At 35.3% G+C, this 21,156-nt stretch overlaps 1 pseudogene; it reads right to left on the bottom strand.

Moving 5' to 3' along the window:
• Positions 1 to 19,064: 19,064 nt before the first annotated feature.
• LOC133750560 (NADH dehydrogenase [ubiquinone] 1 alpha subcomplex assembly factor 4-like) overlaps positions 19,065 to 21,156 on the bottom strand; it is a 93,649-nt pseudogene continuing 91,557 nt past the window's right edge.

The raw sequence follows: 21,156 nt of genomic DNA, 5'->3' as shown, positions 1-21,156 counted from the left end.
TTATTTGTGAAGTGAATGGTTTTTTTTTTTTTTTTTTTTTTTTTTTTTGCAATATATAGAGGGTCTTGCATTCTTGTCCATTTAGCAAAACTCATATTTTGGATGGAAATTTTAATCTATATTGATAGATGAGAATTAACACTCGCCATTTGGTTAACTGGTTACAAATTCTACCTGATCAATTAGTGAATTTGACGCTGTCATGAGTTTTCATGATGTTTACTTCTAATGTAGGACTCTGTTCAATATTTCTTGTAAGGCTGGTCTGTTGGTGGGGAATTCTCAGTTTCTGCTTACATCAGAAATACTTTACCTCTTTACTTTTCACTGAATATAATATTCTTGGTTGGAAGGGGTGTTTTATTTCTTTTTTATTTTGTTTTTCCTTTAAGAACTTGAATATGTCGTCCCACTCTCTTATGCCTTGTAAGCTTTTTACTGGGAAGTCTGCTGTTATTTTAATTTGTAACATAATAATTCAACACATTTCTCTTACTGTCTTTAGGATTCTGTTGTTCTTAACTTTTCATATTTTGACTAAAATATGCTTTGGAGAGAATCTGTTTTGGTTGAGTCAGCTTGGGGTCTTTTGCACTTCCAGTGTCTAGACGTGCATGCCTCTTTCATGACCTGGGAAGTTATCAACTATGATTTCATTTAGCAGATTCTCAAGGCCTTTTCCCTTGTTGTCTTTCAAGAATCCCTATAACATGAATATTTGATCATTTAATGTATCCCATATCTTATACAGACTTCCTGTACTTTTATTAATTCTTTTCTCTTTATTTTGACTGAGGTATTTCAAACGTCTTTGTGTCCACTCAGAAATTATCCCTTCCACTTGGTTTATTCTGTAGCTAAATCTCTCAAATGTATTTTTTACTGCAGTGATTAATATTTTCATCTCCAAAATTTCCATTTGATTCTTTTTAATGATTTCTATTTCCTTTGTCATCTCATATCACATGGGGTTTCCTTAAAATCGTTATTTTGAATTCTATTTTTAGCTCTTAATAGATTTCCTTCAAATCAGGATATAATTCTGGAGAACTATTGTATTCTTTTGGAAATGTCGTGCTACCTTAATTCTTCATGTTTCTTGTGTCTATATGTTGACATCATTCATGTGATATAATAGTCTCTTCTTTATTAAGTAGGTTTTTCTGGAGATGAATTTATGGCTTAAGTGGAAAACACTTAGCTTATTGTTTTGTCTTTGGTTCTAGATGAGCCCTGACATGTAGCCTTTGAGTAATCTCTTACACTTTATACAATTTTAGCTATCTATAAGTGACCTAGAAATCTAGTCATCTACAGTTTGTAACTTTGAGGTGAACATGGGCTTCTTAGGATGTGTATCTTCAGTCCTCAGAGAGGTTAGTGTCAGTTACACTGTGAATTATGAAAGCCAACATTATGTTCTTAGTGCCGAGGGAAACAAAGGAGGCTGTCCCTTCTTTCACTGGTGAGCCTGAGTGATGGCGGGACTGGTAGAATTCACACCTGTGGCTCCAGGATCGTGGTGTGTATTAACCTCAGGTCTTGCTCGGAGAGTGAAATTGGTGGCATAGCTTACACCATCAACAGCTCTCGTCCCAGGACTGGAGGATGTGAACTGAACTCTGCTCCAGTCCTTTAGGATGACTTCCAGGTATACAGGAGATTTTGCACTGGCAGATATGGGTCCACAGAGGTTGAATGCAGGCAGGTTCTTCCCTGGGTCCACTATGCAGATTTCAGTTGGTTTGAAAAATAGTAATGGCTGTTATAGGCCTGGTGCTGCTGGGTACAGTGAGGTCGTTAGCCAGATCTCGCAGGGCTAAAGCCAGCTGTTGGGGATAGTGGCTTCCACCAGTTTGAAATTAAGTGATAAAGAGAAAGCACTTTGGATACTGTTAGTGAGTGCAAATTACTCCAAAGATTATAATACCAACGTCAACAGTTCCAGTTCTACAAGACACAGATTAAACTACACCCAGTTCTTACAAGGCGTGCAAGGATGTCACCAGAGTTTGTGCCTTGTGGCTCTGAGCATCAGGAGATGCAGAGGAAACTTCCTCAGGTCAGGTCTAGAGTTTTCATGGGCTATTGCTTGTGCTAGCCACAAGAAGCTCAGAGGAATCTCCTGTATCACATAGAGTAAGTGAGTGCAGCTACAGGGTTCATGGCCAGAAAATCCCTCCACTGCAAGATGCAGGGAATCTGTTCACTCCACAAGTTTCTGTGACTCTAGTTCTGATCACTTCTGATAGCAGAGGAACAGAGGTCATCAGCACGGCTTTCCAGAGCCAAGTCTGGTAATCTGTGGAAGTGGTAGAATGGAGAGAGGCAGTGTGGCTTCCCTTCTTCAAGTCACGTGTTACTGAAGCCCCAGTTATCTCCCCAGAAGAGAGTTACATTCAGTGGGTGACTGGGATAATCTCAGCTAAAGCTGTGCATGGCAAGCCCATAGCAACTTCTTCCTACACTGAGTTGGAAAGATGGTATCTCCCATCCAGGAGCTGGCTGTGCTTGACCACAGAGAGTGTGCTTGACCTCAAGAGTGTGTCTCCCTTCTTTCCTTGCTGTCCCATGTAGTTTTATTCTATTCTGCCACTCTCCACTGAGAATTTCTGTTAGTTAGACTTGTAATTGTTGTCATTCCTTTTTTTACTTGCTTGTTTGTTTGCTTTCTTTTTTTAAAAGATTTATTTATTTACTTGAAAGTCAGAGTAACACAGACAGAGGAGAAACAGAGAGAAAGAGAGGTCTTCCATCCGCTGGTTCACTCCCCAATTGGCTGTAATGGCCAGACCTGCACCAATCCGAATCCAAGGGCCAGATGTTTGTTTCCAATCTGAATCCAAGGGCCAGATGTTTGTTTTTTGTTTTGTTTTGTTTTGTTTTTTTCCAGGTCTCCCTTGTGGGTGCAGAGGCTCAAGGACTTGGGCCATCTTCTACTGCTTTCCCAGGCCATATCCAGTCCAGAGAGCTGGATTGGAAGTGAAGCAGCCAGGTCTTGAACCAGCGCCCATATGAGATGCCACCACAGCATGTGGTAGCTTTACCTGCTAAGCCACAGTGCCAGCCCCTGTTTGTTTTCATATCCCAAGATAGGAGAAGTCAGTATATCTTTCTATTCATCCATCTTGGATGTCTGGCCCCTACTTATTTTATCTTTGTGTTTATATGGCCTTGCTGTATGTTTAACCCTCAAATAATCCCAATATTTGGTTGAAAGTGTTGTTTACATGTGACATAATTGGACTCACTCTATGACATATTCTGAAACTGTTTTATTTTAATAAATACTTACTTTATGAAAAGTCATTTTAAAAAGTAAGATAATAACACATAATGAGGTACTTGAAATTTGAACCCTGAATATTGAGGGTAGTATTATAAAATAGGGCAGCCACTAAAAGTAAACTCTGTGGAAGCTTCTCACAAACACAGAGTGGAATCAACTATGATCCAGAAATTCAACTCCTGGATTTATATCCAAAGTCATTGAAATGGAATCTCAAGGAATTATTTGCATATTTATTGCCATGTTTTAAATCCTTGTGTTGCCTCCAAGTTTTTATATTGATCTCAGTCGTTCATGCTACAGTATTAGGAGGTGGGAACTTATGTTAAGGTGGAGATTATGAGGATGGAGATTTTGTAAATGGGATTAATGCTCTTGTGAAAGGGATTCCTGCCCTATTTACCTTGTCTTGTCAGTACGCAGCTCTGAAGAGGGAAATCAAGTGAACATGATCAAGCTGGCCCATTGATTTTAGACTTGTTAGTCTCATGAATTATGAGAAATAAATTTATGTCATTTAAAAACCACTCAGTCTCTTGCACTTGCTTTTAAAACTTCCTGAACAGACTAATGGGAGCATTATTCAAAATAACAAATAAATGGAAACAACCTAAATGGCCACAGATGAATGAATGAAGATATGAAGAAAATATTGCTTATATATACAATGGAATAATATTTAAATTTAAAAAAGGAAACCTTGCCATACACTACAGCAGTTATAAAATCTGATGGCATTATGAACAAACAATTGCCAATACTATAATGTTCACTTATAATTTAACAGGATAAATTTATTTTATGTACTTTTTACCACAATGAACATGAGCAGCTAAATCAATCAACTAATCAATCAAGCAAAGGACATATGTGAGCTGATCCAGGGCTAAGAGTAAATACTGAATCACAGCTACCTAAGAAAAATCCAGCAAATATTTATAGTAGTTATAACCATCCAAGCAAGTAGGTAGTGATATGAAAGCAATATATTGGAAACTTCTGTAAAGCTGGGATTGTTGATTTAAATTCCAGTTCTATGAGTATGTTAAGTTTGTAAAATGTAAATTAATTAGCATAAATATAAAATTTATAATAAATAACAAATTGAAAATGGCTTGTAGGAATTTATTCATTAAAGTCAATCACTCAATACTGAACTTTTTGAAAGGTACACTAACTAAGGTAGTCATCCAACAATGGTCATTCACAAATTTATTCTCAGCAGAAGAAGGAATAGGAGCACAAAAGAGAAAAGTCATGAAGAAGCCAAAACAAAGAAAACTTTGTGAAAGCAAAGAGTAGTAGAGTAAGTTGCATGCTTCATCTGATGTGAGCAGCAAATTTCAGCTCTGCCTTCCTGGATGACAGCTGTTCTTAAGCTGAGAGAAATAAGAATGATATGCTCCTGAGAAAAACAGGTAGTTACTGAAGTGTTTCAATTTCTGCAGCTGAAAATTAAAAAAGCAGAAAAATGCACTTTTTGTTTTATCTTATTTATAGACTTTCATTGAAAATGTTTGCATGAGTCATATTGTCAATTGCAAATTTCATTTGTCATTAACATACCCAATATAAAACTAAGAAGTAAATATATAGCCACTGAAAATGATGATTTATTTGATATGCATGTATATATTGCCTGTTCAATAAATGTTTCTCTTTTGTTATATGTTTATTTTTCAATTTTATACATCTATACCTGTTTTATTTCCACATATATTAACAGATACACTATTGAACTGTTATTGGTATAAATATTAATAATTGCAAATATGCTATAAAATACTGAACATCTCATTTTTCTCCATGAGAAACACTTTTACTCCACTTTAGTAGCTGAGCTACACAATATATTGCTGGAAGCACTTAGGTTATTGCTAAGGTGTTTTAGTGATTTAGCAATATTCTTTGTGATTTTCCTGGAGAGGAACCAAACATATTGAGGCTGTTTTTCTATTATAAATCTATTATTCTTCCTCTCTAGATGTCCATCTAATCCATTCTTCAAGAACATTCTTAAATTGCATCTGTTACAAGAAGAGACTCAGGATATGGTAGGTCCTTGTTGGACCAGATTATCTTAATCCCTAAGAGATAAAACTTTTTGTAAAGGTCTATCTTGAGGTGGGCATTGTGGTGCAACTGTTTAAACTTCTATGGATGTTTACATACCATATCAGAGTTCTAGTTTGATTCCAACATAGTCCATTTATGATCCAGTTTCCTGTTAATGAACCTGGTAAAACAAGAGATGATGGCCCAAATACATCAACCCCTGACACTCACTTGAGAGAATGAATTGGAGTTCTGGGCTCCTGTCTTTGGCATTGTTCAGCCTCAGCTGTTCCAGGCATTTGCACAGGAAACCAGTTAATGGAAGATTCTCTCTCTCTCTCTCTCTCTCTCTTTCTCTCCCTCTTCTTTCCTTTCCTCTTTCTCCTTTTCTCTCTGTCACATTACCTTTCATAGTTGCAGAGAAAGATAAAAAGAGAGAGAGAGAGAGAGAGAGAGAGAAAGAGATGGAGAGGCACAGAGAAGGAGACCTTCCACCCACTGGTTCACTTCTCCAAGTGACTGCAATAATCCAGGCTTGGACAGGTTGAAGCTAGGGGCTAGGAGATTCATTCTGGTCTCCCACGTAGGTAGCAGGTGCAAAAGCACTTGGGCCATCTTCTGCTGCTTTCCCAAGCCAATAGTAGCTAGCAGGATTGGAAGTGAAACAGACAGGACATGAACTAGCATCCTTATGGGATGCCAGGATTGCAGGCAGTGATTGTACCTGCTATGCCACAATCCCAGCCCTGTCACATCACCTTTCAAATAAATACCTTTTAAAAGTTAAGTAAGAATCTTTCAATCACCCTGTGCAGATCTTCCTAATAAGATGAAAAATATCTCAGCAAAAGAGCTTCTTTCTGATGGCGAGATAAAGAAATTATTATATATACCATAATTTCTTTATCTATATATACACATACATTAAGGAATATTACTCAACCATAAAATTGAATGAGATCCTATCTTTTGCAACAAAATGGTTGCAACTGGGTACCACTATAGTTAAGTGAAATAAACCAAACCCAAAAAGACAAATATCATTGCTTTCCCTGATCTGTGGTAACTAATAGAGTACAAAAATGCAATGCAGACAAGTGAAATTGACATTTTTGCAATTGATGATTGTTTACAATCCTTGTTTCTACTGTAGAGGAACAGTGTTGTTGTCATTTCTTCTTACTATTTGTTGGACTCTTTCCTTAGTAAGGGTTAATCTTATGAGTATAAAGTGAACTGAAAGTAGATCATTGTAAAAATTAAGAGCGAGAATAAGAGAGGAAGGAGAAGGAAGGACAGGAACATGGGCGGGAGAGAGGGTAGTGTAGGGATTATCACTATGTTCCTGAATCTGTATATATGAAATACATGAAATTCATATACCTTCAATAAAATGTTAAATAATTTCAAAATATACCTCCTTAAATGAAATACAGAAAAGTTCAGGTGACAGAACCCCCTTCCTTTATGACTCATGGGTACTGATGGTAACATAAAGTCACAGAGGGGTGTAATATAAAAGTCCATCTTGTAGTTGAATCTGGGACATAGGAGCTTTTCTTCCCCTGGGAAGATGAGTAAAACAGAAAGACTGAAAAGCAAGCTATTTCCAGAGGGATGTTCTTCAGTCCGATCCACAGGCAGACATGACACTGCTATGTGCACTGAATGGTGGCTCCAATGCTGTCTTTCTGAAGCATGATTCATTGAACGTTCTGTCTGGATGGAATTAAAACCAGGAGCCATAACCAATCACACTTCAAAGAACCAAGGAACCAAACCAATACAGAGAGTAAAAGATTCAGTAAACTAAACTGATTAAAAAATACAGCAAGAAAAACACAGCTGCCATAAGTATCTGACTGTTAAAGTAAAACTAACAAATGTTATCATTTTAATTTGGGCAAATTTACATTCATGTTTCCTCTTAAAATTAAGATGATCTATGTAGTTTTCTTGGTATTATTCACATGGAATTACTTCTTTAAACGTTCATAGAAGCTGCATATTATCAATCTAGAGAAACTTTTTTAAAATTTTTATTTAATAAATATAAATTTCCAAAGTACAGCTTTTGAATTATAGCGGCTTTTCCTCCCATAACCTCCTTCCCACCCACAACCATCCCATCTCCTACTCCCTCTCCCATCCCATTCTTCATCAAGATTCATTTTTTTTTAATCTTTTTTTTTACAGGCAGAGTTAGACAGTGAGAGAGAGAGAGAGAGAGAGAGAGAGAGAGAGAGAGAGAAAGGTCTTCTTTTTCTGTTGGTTCACCCTCCAAATGGTCGCTACGGCAGGTGCGTTGTGGCGGGCACGCTGCGCTGATCTGAAGCCAGAAGCCAGGTGCTTCCTCCTGGTCTCCCATGCTGGTTCAGGGCCCAAGGACCTGAGCCATTCTCTGCTGTACTCCCAGGCCACAGCAGAGAGCTGGACTGGAAGAGGAGCAACTAGGACAGAATCCGGTGCCCCAACCGGGACTAGAACCCAGGGTGCCGGCGCCACAGGCAGAGGATTAGCCTATTGAGCCGCAGCGCTGGCTAAGATTCATTTTTAATTATCTTTATATACAGAAGATCAATTCAGTATATACTATGTAAAGATTTCAACAGACTGCACTATATTTTGTGTGTCTGTGTGGGTGCAGTTTGTTTAAAACTAGAGAAACTTTATCAAGAACAAAAATGATAGGTAACACAGTTATCTCATTTCGATGTAAATATTTGAGAATATATTAGCTAAGGAATTATGTAAACTCTTCATTTTATTTTGATTGACATCAATAATGTGAACATTTACATGAAAATGAATGAAAAAGAATATTTTCTATATTAAAGACTTACATTTAAAATGAACTTTTTTGTACATGCCAAATCAATCCTATAAGCTATACTCTATTTGTCTGGTATGGGAAACAATGGAAGAAGTACAGAGAATATTTTATCTCAAATTTTTATGAGTTGATTATAAATGGCTAATAATTGAAAATAGTTGAACAATAGTCATCATCTAATACATGTTGTATATATTTTTAACATTTATTTATTTGAAAGGCAAAGTTACACAGATAGAAGGAGATACTGAGAGAGAGCTCTTCCATTCATTGGTTCATTTGGTAAATATCCCCATGACCGGGCTGGGCCAGGCTGAAGTCAGAGCCAGAAACTTCTTCTGGGTTGCCCACATGGGTGCATGTTCCCCTGATATCCCAAGCATTTTAGAAGGGAACTGGATTGGAAATGCAGCAGCCGGGACTTGAACTGGCACCCATAAGATACGCCAGTGTCTCAGGCTCTGACTTAGCCTGCTATACCCCAATGCCATGCCTATGTTGCATATTTTTTCTAAATTATTTTCATTTAAAAGTTATTGAATCTCTACTGCATTCCTGAGAGGAATCTGATTTTACAAATGAGGAACATAGGGCAGAGAGCAGTAAAATATCTTAAGAGTTCAAAGCCTATTTGCAGCAGGGCAGGAATTTGAACCCTGGCATTGCAGCTTAATTAATCCTATGCTTCATTCTTGCCAAATGTTTAATTATTTTTCTCTTATAACAGATCATTTCTCCCCATATTTACCTATAATAGATTCATTTCCAGATCTTGTAGGTAATATAATATTAAATAGAGAGATTCAGGAAATCTTCAGGAAATGTGTGATTTTGTTACTTCAAAGTTTGAGGGAATAATAGGAACAAATATATTACTTAAGTGACTTCAGTAATATGGATGCCAATTTTGTTTTTTTGCTTTTTTGAGACAAATATACTAAGGAAAAGAAGAAATGTTAAATACCTTACTTCTTAGAATCTGAAAATTCATAAGTGATAATAACTTGTATGCAAAAATTACCATATTTTTTCTTATTTTAATGACTGCTGATACAATGTAGAAAATAAAAATTCATTCATACTAATCTTTGAAACGATCCATTATGACTTTTGAGCCATTCTTCATCTACATCTTTCTTTTAATAACATTTGTAAAAGTCAATTTAAGTATGATGCCTTCATATAAGTAAAATGTAAAGACTCACATGATATGCATGTCCTCAAAATATTAACTACAAAGAAAATATCAAGATGAATCACGATTTTATCTGTCCTCCCCAGAAAGTCATTCCATAAAAGAATTGTAAGCTTGTGAGCTTTTTAATCTTACCCTATCTGACTTTGCACTTGAAGTTTCAATAAATTTCAAGTGACATATGAGTCTAGATAAGAGACCCCCATTAAGTGATGTTCAAGTCTCAGTTCTTAATGGGGACTTTGTTCTTCTCTGACTTATAAATGGTATTTCCTTCTTATACTTCCCTCAGTGATAGCTGTAAATCCTTTGAAAGACACTCTACCAATTACTTTTGTCATACTTAGCACTGAATATCTGTGCTGCCCAAAAAGGAGGAAACCAGATCTGATAGTAGCATCAACATAGACATATGTCAAAATAGATATGTATAAAATCAAAAGATTTATTAAAGCCAAATGCTGCTTTGAAAAATCTACAATTAGACACATGGGAATAGTCATTATTCAAACTCCTTTGAGTCATTCTTTTATTGTTCATTCTCTTTCACTCCAAAGAAGAAAAACATCATAAATTATTTGCAATGCAACATTTATTGTTAGAAGAAAAGAGACTGATCGCTCAACATGGACATGCCATAAATGAAGGCTATAATTTCTTGAGGAAAAAAAGACAAATGGCTTATGAACACAACATGTCACCAACCTTAATTCAGTGAGCAAAAGTTCACAGGAAAGCTAAAGCTGTCCATCCCAATGGAAATTGGTCAATCACATCTCTCTTATTGAGGGTCATTTATTTGATTTTATGCATCTAACAGATATGAAAATATTAACATTTTATACAATGAAGGTTTTAAGTTCCCTGCATAATGTATATATACAATGTTTTCTATTATTGAAGATTTTATATTTTTAATATCTAAAATTGAACAAGTTAAAATACTAAAATCATATAATATTATTTTAATCTGTTTTGGTAACCACTGGTTACTGATTCAACAAAATTTATCACCAAAACCTTAATGACTTTTGTGTGTACTCACATTGTGCACCATCAGTGACCTATAACAACCTATATCACCTTTCACTTGGACTATATCAGATTTGTTCTTTCTCCATTTTGCCACCTAAAATAAATTTCCGTGAAGACAAGCCTATCTCACTCCCTTTCCCATCATTATATGGCATAGGATTAGGAATTATTCCTTTAAAAACCCTACTAGGTAATTCTCCTTTAAATATCATCTCTATAGGGCCAGCATCTTGGTGCAGCAGGTAAAGTCACCGTCTGCAATGCCAGCATCTATATAGGCACCAGATCGCAATATACAGGTCCTGGCTGCTCCAGTGCTGATCCAGCTTCCTGCTAATAGCCTGGGAAAAGCAGCAGACGATGACTGAACTATTTGGGCCCCTGCTTGCACATGTGACAGACCAGGATGGGGTACCTGGCTCCTGGCTTTTGTCTGGCCCAGCCCCGACAGTTGAGGCCATCTGGGGAGTGAACCGGTGGATGGAAATCTCTCTCTCTCTCTCTTCCAGTCTGTCCTCCTCTCTCTGTAAAATAAATAAATTAATTAAAAAAATAAATAAATGAATAAACAAACATCATCACTGTGACCCGTTATCCATTTTCCAGATTATTAATTTACTGGAAAAATTCCAAATTGTTTAGAATGACAAAAAGCTTCGATTCTTCCTCCTTTCTGCAATTTATATTTTAATTCTCTTCACCTCCATATTTCCACTGTGCACATCAATAATAACCAAATGTTTCTAGATCTCTGTAAAAACCATATTTATATACCATTATAAACTAAAGTCTTTGGATAGAACACAAGTCAGCACACTTCATGTTTTTATATTTTATGAGACACAGATATTTTAATTCCTTTGTAGTATTATTATTTATGTTTAATTTTGAAGTACAATGGCAGAGCTGAGAAGATATAATAGACACCATATGGCCTTCAAATCTGAAAATATTTAGTGTTTAGATTGACACAGAAGTGCACCAACTCCTGCAGGACTATAGTCCCTGTTTGGATTCAAGATTAAAAGTGCATTTTTTTTCTAAAAGACTTACAAGAAAATATGCATACATGTTGGATGAGGAATTTGGGTTTGTCATCAATTCAGAGAAAACGTCTTTCTGAACAATCATCTATTTTGAGCATATGTCGAGATTATTGAAATTTCTTTTTTTATTTTTCTGACTTCCCCACTAATCTCTGCTTGGTAAGAGAAACCTCTCTTTTGATTTCTGTATCACAAGTGTCTAGAACATAGTAAACAGACAATATTGGTGGCAAACTTAAGTAGGTAGGAACCCACTTACAAGCAGAGACTCCAAGATGACTAAGACAGTAAGTAATCAAAAAGATACTGAGTAGTAGACAAATTCTTCTATACTAACTGCTACAATGCAACCCAAGACTGATAGTGGTTGAGTTAATTAACAAAGGAAAATGGGGAGTAATAAAGAGGAAAAGAATAATGGCTTAAAGAAAATGTGTCATAAAACTTTGTCATAACAAAAAAGAGAAAAAGATAGCTTGCAACCATGTGCCAAATGTGTCTTGCTATGGTTGCATTGGTAGTCTAATTCTACTATGTAAGTAAAATTTTATGAAATAAAATAATATGATTAGCTCTCAAAGCCATGAAACACGTAACAATTTTCTGTCACTTTTCGAATTTCATGTTCCTTCAACTGATGAGATTCTGTTGTCTTCATGTCTCCTCTTCCACAAAGGTGATATTGAATATGAATGTTTATTAAACCATCTCCAGCAAGCAAAGCATGCATGTAAAATGGTTTTCTTTATTTTCTTTTTCTGCCCATAAATATACAGTTTCAAATTTTCTTTTCCTGATGGCTGGAAGGTGTTAACTTTCATGCTGTATGGATTCAGTCCGAACTGGATGAAGATACCTACATCAGTCTCATTCAAATCCTTTTCTCTCTCAGAACACTGCAAACTTGTACATGGGATGTGGAGTGGGTGAGAAAAGAGAGTCACTTTTCAGCAGATTTACAATAGTAGATTCTTAGAATCAGGGGTGGTATAGAATAAGATTTAGTTCCTGGACAACCTCCCCCTCTGTCAATTTCTAGCATTAGGTTTTCCCTTTCATTTATGTAACAGCATTTTTGGTACTGCCCATTTGCTTCTATCCTGGTCCTCTGTTCTTGCATCCAGAGAAAATGAATATATATTAGCAATTCATCCAGTATATGCATTAAATTAATTAAACACATTATTTATTAGAAATTAATTAAGCCCATTTAATAAATGATTATCACATGGAGATACTATAGGTTCATTGCTAATGTAATTTGAATATATTAAATAAACATATTTTAATATACTTAGGAAAGCATATATTTTAATATATTTTAATATATTTAATATATTTAGGAAATACATTCACAAAAAATGTGTTTTTGAAAAGTTCCTTATATCTTCAATAAAGAGTATTCATGAATAAAATCATATTCACAAGGAAAATATGGCTGAGTATATTATTGACTAAGAAAGTCACAGGGAATTTCAAGTTCCCCATCTTTTCCTTGACAATTGTTAATAACTTCAGGTCAAGAGGTAGTCTCTTGGATGCTATAAACTCTTCATTTTGCTGACATGGGGTATGAGAAACATCCTTCTACCCTCAAATGCCTTCTACATAGAAGAAGAAAGTAGTACCATATTTATCCCACAATAAACATGTGACAAATTATGAATACTCTTACTGTGCTAGATCCTACCTGGTTAATTCTACAATTTACTAAACTTCCACTCAGGGATAAGAATTTCAGTTTCCCATGTCTGTAAACTACCATTTCACAGATTTATGTCAAGAGACTGTTCCTTGCTTGGCATGGTGAAGAAAACATATCAGAAATCCCAAGGCAAGATGATTATCCATTTAATCTTCTCTGCAGTCTATGTAGATGGAGAAAAGTAGGACAGTATGGGGCAGTGACATATGCAGTAAGATCATATTTAATAAATTTTCAGTAATGCTTATGACTATTAATTGTCATTTATTTGAGCTATTAAATGCTCAGTGTTTTTCTTTATCCTTTCATACTAATTGCAAAATTTAGGGCAACTAAAATTGTTATATTCAAGATCACATCACGTACATATTAACAGTTGTATCACTGGAGAAGGAAGGCTCATTGCGGATAGTCATAGGGATCAGCACAGTGAAGTAGTTGATGCATAAAAGGCCAGGCTATATTGAATGACTCTGAAAGCTAAGAATCTGGGAATGTAAAGATCATACAACATAGGGGAATATGAAAAAAGAAATATGTCAGGAAATAGAAGAGAGGAAGCATCTTTTATGAAATATTTGAAGATTCAAGTAAAGTCAAATAGATTGCTTTATTAAAACATATTTCAGTGTATATCCAGAAAAAATTTTCTTTCTTGATTGAATTATTTACTTGACTGCTTGAGTTACAGAGAGAGAGTGGGGAGAGTAGGCAGAGATGAAACAGAGAGAGAGAGAGATCTTCTATCCATAGGTTCAGTCCTCAAATGGCTACAAATACCAGGGCAGGGCCAAGCCAAAGCCAAGAGCTTCATCTAGATCTCCCAAGTGAGAGGAGTGGCCCAGGGAGTTGGGCCATCTTCCAGTCCTTTCCCAGATGTATTAGCAGAGAGCTGGATTGGAAGTGAAGCAGCAAGGACACGAAACGGTGCCCATGTGAGATGTCAGCATCACAGGCAGCAGCTTAACCTGTTATGTCACAGTGCTGGCTCTGAGAGAAATTTTCAGAAAATGCATCTTAAAATATTATTTTAATCAACTCTATAAAAGCTATCCTTTATGCATATCTCATTAATATAAACAGCATTAAAGGCACAAGTGTTAAAATCAATGTAAGATAGCTATTTTCTTATTTTCTACAAAACATTACTTTAAAGAGAAAACATCCTCAATGCATTTTTTTTTGTTTTGTTTAGACTTCAACTGTTAGAATTAAAATTTGGATAAAAACCTTGAATTTTGTTCTCTGGACAGCTCTGTGGGGTAACTCCTAAGAATAAGATCACAGAAACAAACTTTAAAATCAGGGAATATCAATGATGACTTAACAGAAAGCTATTAGGTTAAATATATGGAAATCAGTTAAATAGGTAAAATACATAAGTGTATTGAGTGTACTTGAAGCTATAAATCTCCTTGTTACTCACCTATATAAAGAATGTGAGCTCTTTGGGTTTTTAAATGGGTATTAAAATAAGTCTCATTATGCACAGAGTGATTTTTTATAAATCTGGAAGAATGTGCCAAGTTGTATAAAAATCTGGAAGCATGGTTGAATGATATCACCAGTTTCCAAACATAAAATGAGAAATTCTAAGAATAAAAATGCTGTCCATTTTCATTCTATATTCTCAAGTAATTATCCAATGTTTCAAGTCAGGCCAAAAAGTAGGAACTTAGAAGTCGAAATTTCTTCTGAAAATACATGGTATTATGTTGTCAAAACTAAGAATTTATACTCAGTGATAATATGCAAATATGTATAAGCATGGAATGGAATTTCCATAACAGATTCAAATATTTTCAATCTGAATAGAGACTGAGCATAAATATGATTCTTTTTTTATTTTTTTTAATTTTCAAAATGAAAAATATTCATGTGATTTATATATACATTTTCATGAGCATAATATGTCCCACCCTACCCTCCCTCCTGGTCTGTACTCCCACTCTACCTTCTTCCTTTCCCGGCTCTTCCCTTTATTTTTACAATGATCAACTATCAATCTATTCTATATTCATAAGATTAATACTACACTATATAAAGAATTCAACAAATAGTAAGAAGAAAAAAAAATCACTGTTCCTCAATGGTAGATACAAGAGTTGCAAACAATCATTGGATCTTAAAATGTCAATTTCATTTATATATATTACATTTTGGGTATAATATTAGAAGAGGGAAAGCAATGGTATTTGTCTTTTGGGGACAGCCTGGTGTCACTAGTATAATGATTTCAACTTGCATCCATTTTGTTACAAAAGGCAGGGTTTCATTCTCTTATGGCTTTATAGTGTTCCATATTATATATATATATATATATATATATATATATATATATATATTTCTTCTTCTATATCATATATATGATATATACTTACATTTCTTTATATAGTCAGTGGTTCAAAGACATCTTGGTTGATTTTTTATCTTGGCTATTGTAAATTGAGCTGCAATAAACATGGGAGTACAGATAACTCTTTCATATGCTGTTTTGCATTTCATTTGTGTAAATTTCAAGGGGTGGGATTTCCAGGTCGCATGATATATCTATTTTGTTTTCTGAGGTAACTCCACACTGTATTCCACATTTGCCAGAATGTACTAGCTTAAATGCCCACAAACAATGGATTAGAATACATTTTTCCCTGAATACTCACCAACATTTATTGGTTTTTGATTTCTGTATGAAAACCATGAGATGAAGTATCATTGTGGATTTTGTTGATTTGTCAATTTCTTTCTCTTCTTTTCACTGGCCTTTTGTATTTTTTGTTTTAATTTTATTTATCTCTTCTCTAGATTTTATGATGTATTTCCTCCTACTAATTTTGGGTTTAGTTTGTTGTCACTTCTCTTGGTCCTTGAGAAGCACTGATAGCTCATTAATTCGATTCCTTTCCAATTTGTTGATATAGACACTAATTGCTATAACCCTCCCTCTTAACACTGCTTTTGTTGTATAACGTAAGATTTCTTCGATTACTCACTGTTATGATTCCTTTTTTGAGGTTACATGTCCTCTGACAAGAATTATCTATTCCTGTCTTTTACTGTTTAAAAATTTGTTCTCATTTTCAATGAAATAAATAGTAATAAATATTTCATGTATTACATTAAAAATGTCAGTATGGTTCCATACAACATCTACAAAAATGATAAAATTATTGGAAAGACAATTATTAGAACTTTTAATTTCAAAACTTAAAATAAGGAGTTGGTGAAAGGTCAGGAACTTTAAATCGCTGATGCGTTTTTCAGTAAAGAATAATTGTATGTATATGTCAATAAAAAGATCTATTCTGGACAAATTTTTATTTTCATATAATAATATGGAAGTCTTTGCTCAAGAAGAAAATATATTTAGACAAAGATGAAAAACATGAAAATCAATCCTCAAAAAGTCTAGTCAGGAAACTAGCCTTTGCAGCATTATACAATTATAAATGATTTCCTAGTGTGTTACACAAACTGTATCTGTGAGTTAAGAATATCTGTTCTTAGCTATAAAGAACAAACATTGACAATAGAGGCAATACAGGTGCATCAAAAGGAGGAAAATTAAATTAAATTGTGTGGAAGTCATAATTTATAAATGTTATAATCTACAGTGATGACACACTGATCTTTTAATATCACTTACTCCTTTGTTTCTGCTTTGTATGTGCGCTATGTAGTCATCAATCATTTCAAAATTTTGGGTCTTGAGAATAACCTTACATATTGAAATTGAATCTAAACTCTAATAATGAAAAATTTGAGCCTTAGGGTGGGCATCAAGGTGCTGACTAACATATCCATCCACATCCCACATCACAGTGCCTGTATTCAATGCCCACCTCCAGCTCCTCATTCCCTCTTCCTGCTATTACAGACCAGGGATAGCATCAGATGATGTCTCAAGTAATTGAGTCTCTGCCACCTATGTGGGGGACCTAGATTGAGTTTCCAGCTCCCAGATCCCAGCTTCTGTCTCAGCCAATGTTGCTGGGAAAGTATGGAGAGTTCACCAGTGTATAGGAGCGCTCTCTCTCTCTCTCCCTCTTTCTCTCTCTCTCTCCCCCTGGAAAAACATTTTTTACAAAACTATTGCAAAATCTCCTCTGTGTCCCATGAAATGTCTACTAACATTCAGGTCTTCATAGGCTGGAAATTCATACATGGTAAATTGCGTATAATAACTTGATACAATAAACTGTATTTTGAATAGAGGAATGAGTTTATGATTATTATTAAACATATTTGTAATTGCAGGAATTCTCTATTCTTGTCCTCTTGAACTCCCAAATTACTCAATATCTAACTTAATGTATTAACTAATCTTAAAATAGTGATATTTCAATTACTCATTTTCCATGCCAATTCTGAGGTTATTTAATTTTAGTTATGACTCAACATAATTGCCTTTATTAGATGATCTTGATATATAATTTCTTAACAGATGATCATCTTTTGGGAATCAATGTAATGGAAGCATACCCAAGACTTGATGATCCCAAAATAAACCCTGGTTATTATCCACTGACTATCTTTTACTGGAAGTAGATGCCTATCAGATCATTATAATATCATGTGAATAGTAAAACAACAGATATTTAACAGCATTGTAGGTTCACAATGATAATATTTTACTTATACTTGAGAAATAAGAAGTAATTCTGTAAATATGATGACAACTAAGCTGAGCTCAAGGGATGGACTAGGAGAAGTATCTAGAGAGAAGATATTTCAAACTAAGAAATCACTGGAACAAAGGAAAGAGCCAGTTTTGCTAATCTTCACAGCTAAAGTGATTGGGAAACTGAAGGGAATATGGATAGATATTTCCTGTAGAGAACTGAGAGTATGCAAACATTAATCTAATATTTGCACCTTGGATGTGCCTGCATGGATCATAATAGCATAAAAAGATAAAGAAATACATAAAAAGGACAGTGTTCATACAAGATATTAGAATTACAGTGCAACAAGTAATAGAGGGAAATTCTACCTGCTTGAGAAGAATGTAACTATGTTGAAAAGTATAGCAGGCAGCTTTGATGATAGTCTCCAGTTATTTCTGCCTCCCTTGGAATTTACAGGCTTGTATAATCCCATCCACCGGAGTATGGGCTAAATTTTCTGATTCTTTTTTATTTTTTACAATGGCTTCCCCCCCATAACTTCCCTCCTACCCCCCCTCCCCTTCCATTCACATCAAGATTCATTTTCAATTCTCTTTAAATACAGAAGATCAGTTTAGTATATATTAAGTAAAGATTTCAACAGTTTGCACCCACACAGAAACACAAAGTGAAAAATACTGTTTGAGTACTACTTATAGCATTAATCACAATGTACAGCACATTAAGGACAGAGATCCTACATGAGGAGTAAGTGCACAGTGACTCCTATTGTTGACTTAACAAATTTTCTGATTCACTTCTAATGAATAGAACTGGCCAGAAATGATGGAATATCACCTCAGGGACTAGGTTATAAAATGTCTATGGCTTCATACTCTCTCCCTCTCTACCTCTTTGGTCAATGACCCTACTGACAACTAGTTTCCATGTGGTGAGAAAGCACTGTGGAAATTTCCATTTAGAAGTTTTAAACATATTCTGAATCCTGCCAACAACCACATGAGTGCACGTTGATTTGGATTCTTCCATTACAGTTGATTATAGCAATTTCTAGAGCCCCACAAAGTGAACTCAAATCTCATAGACACTTTGAGCCACAGGCACCAAGCTCAGGCACTCCCAAATGCCTTGGCCTCAAAAACTGGAGAAGAAAATAAATATTTATCATTTTACACGCTCTTATTTTGAGATAATCCGTTACATAGACACAAATAACTAATAGCAAAAAACATCGGATAAGGCATAGTTGAAATAGTAGTCATGTATGGGATGGGGGACGGAAAGTACACACAGGAACAGTAATTTCATGATTTTCTTCATTTTGGTTGTATCGCTTTCTTGTCTTCAGGAGGAAAAACTTTGACTTCAAAAGTAACAAAATATTTGAGACGGGAATTTACATCTTTCAGTTCTAAATGGTATCCCTGTGCTATTTTGTTAGCAGTCCACGTCTCTGGATGAAGTTTATGGTTATTGAGCAGTGCCAATGCTTCTACAATGGAAATTTTGCCTTTGGGAATATTCTTAATATCCATCACATCAAAGTGATGGCCTTTCGGCAATCTGAATTCCTTTGGCTCCTGACGAGTTTCGGCATCTTTTACCTGCACAGCAGTCACAGGATCTATGGAATCAACATACATATTTTTAGTAACAACAGCAGCTTGTCATCTTTTCTAGAAATTTCTCCCTTAATTTCTGGATGGTTGTTCAAGTGTTCTCTGAGGGGACCCTGGGTGGAGGGGTGCTTGGGAGTGGGAGAGTGCTTTGTCTTGCTGATTTCCCGTTCTGCTCCTTCTCCAGGTTGAAATTCCTGATTGCCTGAACCACCTCATTTTTAGCATATTAAATTATATAAATTTCCAGGTGTTTAATGCTCCCTACTTCTGAGAAGGTACTGTTTATTGAGCTCTGTTAACTTCTCAGTATTGCTCATTGAATTACTTTGTTTTCTTTTGGATTTTAATTTGGTTTGGGCATAGTTTGCATGTATATGTCAACATGTCTAATTGGCACATTTATAACATGACTATAAGTCAAAGAGTTAAAGTTATTTTAGGCACATCTTACCAGCTTTTAAGCTAGTCTTATGGCCTCTTGGGAAATGTCTTGAATCCCTCATTTAACATTTGGAGTTTCACTTTCCAATTTAGGTGGCTTATTCTTTACCGTGGAACATTGAAAGTAAGCTTTCCTAACACATTTTCTTGTAAGGTAAAGGAGGATTTGACAGTGAGGTAGAATAACAATATTTTCCAATAAAGGCAGATAGGAGATGGACAGATAATTAGAAAACTACTTCAATAAGAATTAGCAAGCGCTTTATTTTTTTTTTTTTTACTTGTCAGAGACAGAGAAAGGGAGAGCTCCCGGTCCTCTGGCTCAGTCCTCAAATGTCCACATGAATTTGGCTGCAGCCAGGAAAGGAGTTGAGAACAAATGAAGGTCTCCATGTTATTTGAGCCACCACCACTGCCTCTAAGGCTCTGCATAGACAGAAAGCTGGAGTCAGGAGCAGAAGCCGGGAATAGAACACAGGTATTCCCATAGGAAGTGCAGGTGTCTTGGCCATTAGGCTAAAAACATGCTTCCTGTATTTTTGTTTGTTTGTTTGTTTTGTTTTGTTTTGAATTGATTTAGGTGTGGAGTAACTGCAATTATTAAAAAATAATTAATGTTTATAAAATGTAAAATGTTAGCAATTTTTGCATTGCCAAGTAAGTCAAACGCTTTCAGAAAGATAACAGTAGGAATTATTTGAAAAAAATAACTTTTTCCTTTATTTGATACAGAATTCAAAGAATAATTTAAAGAATAATTAAACCAAGAAACCATGTTAAAGAATTTGTTGATCAAATATAATCTGATACTAACACCAGTTGAGAGAATAATAAAAATAGCAAGTGGAAAAACAAAACAAAACAAAACAAAACAAAACAAAAAACAAAACAAGAAATAGTAGTCAAGTAAATAGGACAGAGACTGGAGACGGATCCGGGGCAACAAGAATTCGTTTATTAGGAGCCAACATTGTGAAACACTTGTCATCACCTATTGGAGTATCAGTTTGCATCCCAGCTGCTTCAGTTCTGACCAAGCTTCCTGCTAATGCACCTGGGAAGTCCGTGCAAGATGGCTTAAGTACATGGGCCCTTGTCAGCCATCTGGGAGACCAACATGATTTCCTGGATCCTGGGTCAAGACCCAGTCACAGGTATTTCAGTCATCTAGAGAGGAGGCCACTTAATGGAAGCACTCTTTCTCTCTCTCTCTTCTTGCCTCTGTCCCACTCTATCATTCTTTCTTTCAAATAAATTAATTAATGCTTAGGAAAAGAACTATTCTATCATGTAAGCAGATGATACTGCTGAAC

The sequence above is a fragment of the Lepus europaeus genome, chromosome 2, assembly GCF_033115175.1.
Source record: "Lepus europaeus isolate LE1 chromosome 2, mLepTim1.pri, whole genome shotgun sequence".
In the NCBI taxonomy this organism is placed as follows: domain Eukaryota; kingdom Metazoa; phylum Chordata; class Mammalia; order Lagomorpha; family Leporidae; genus Lepus; species Lepus europaeus.
Note: the sequence above shows the minus strand (reverse complement) of the source record. Positions and strands in the feature narration are given on the sequence as shown.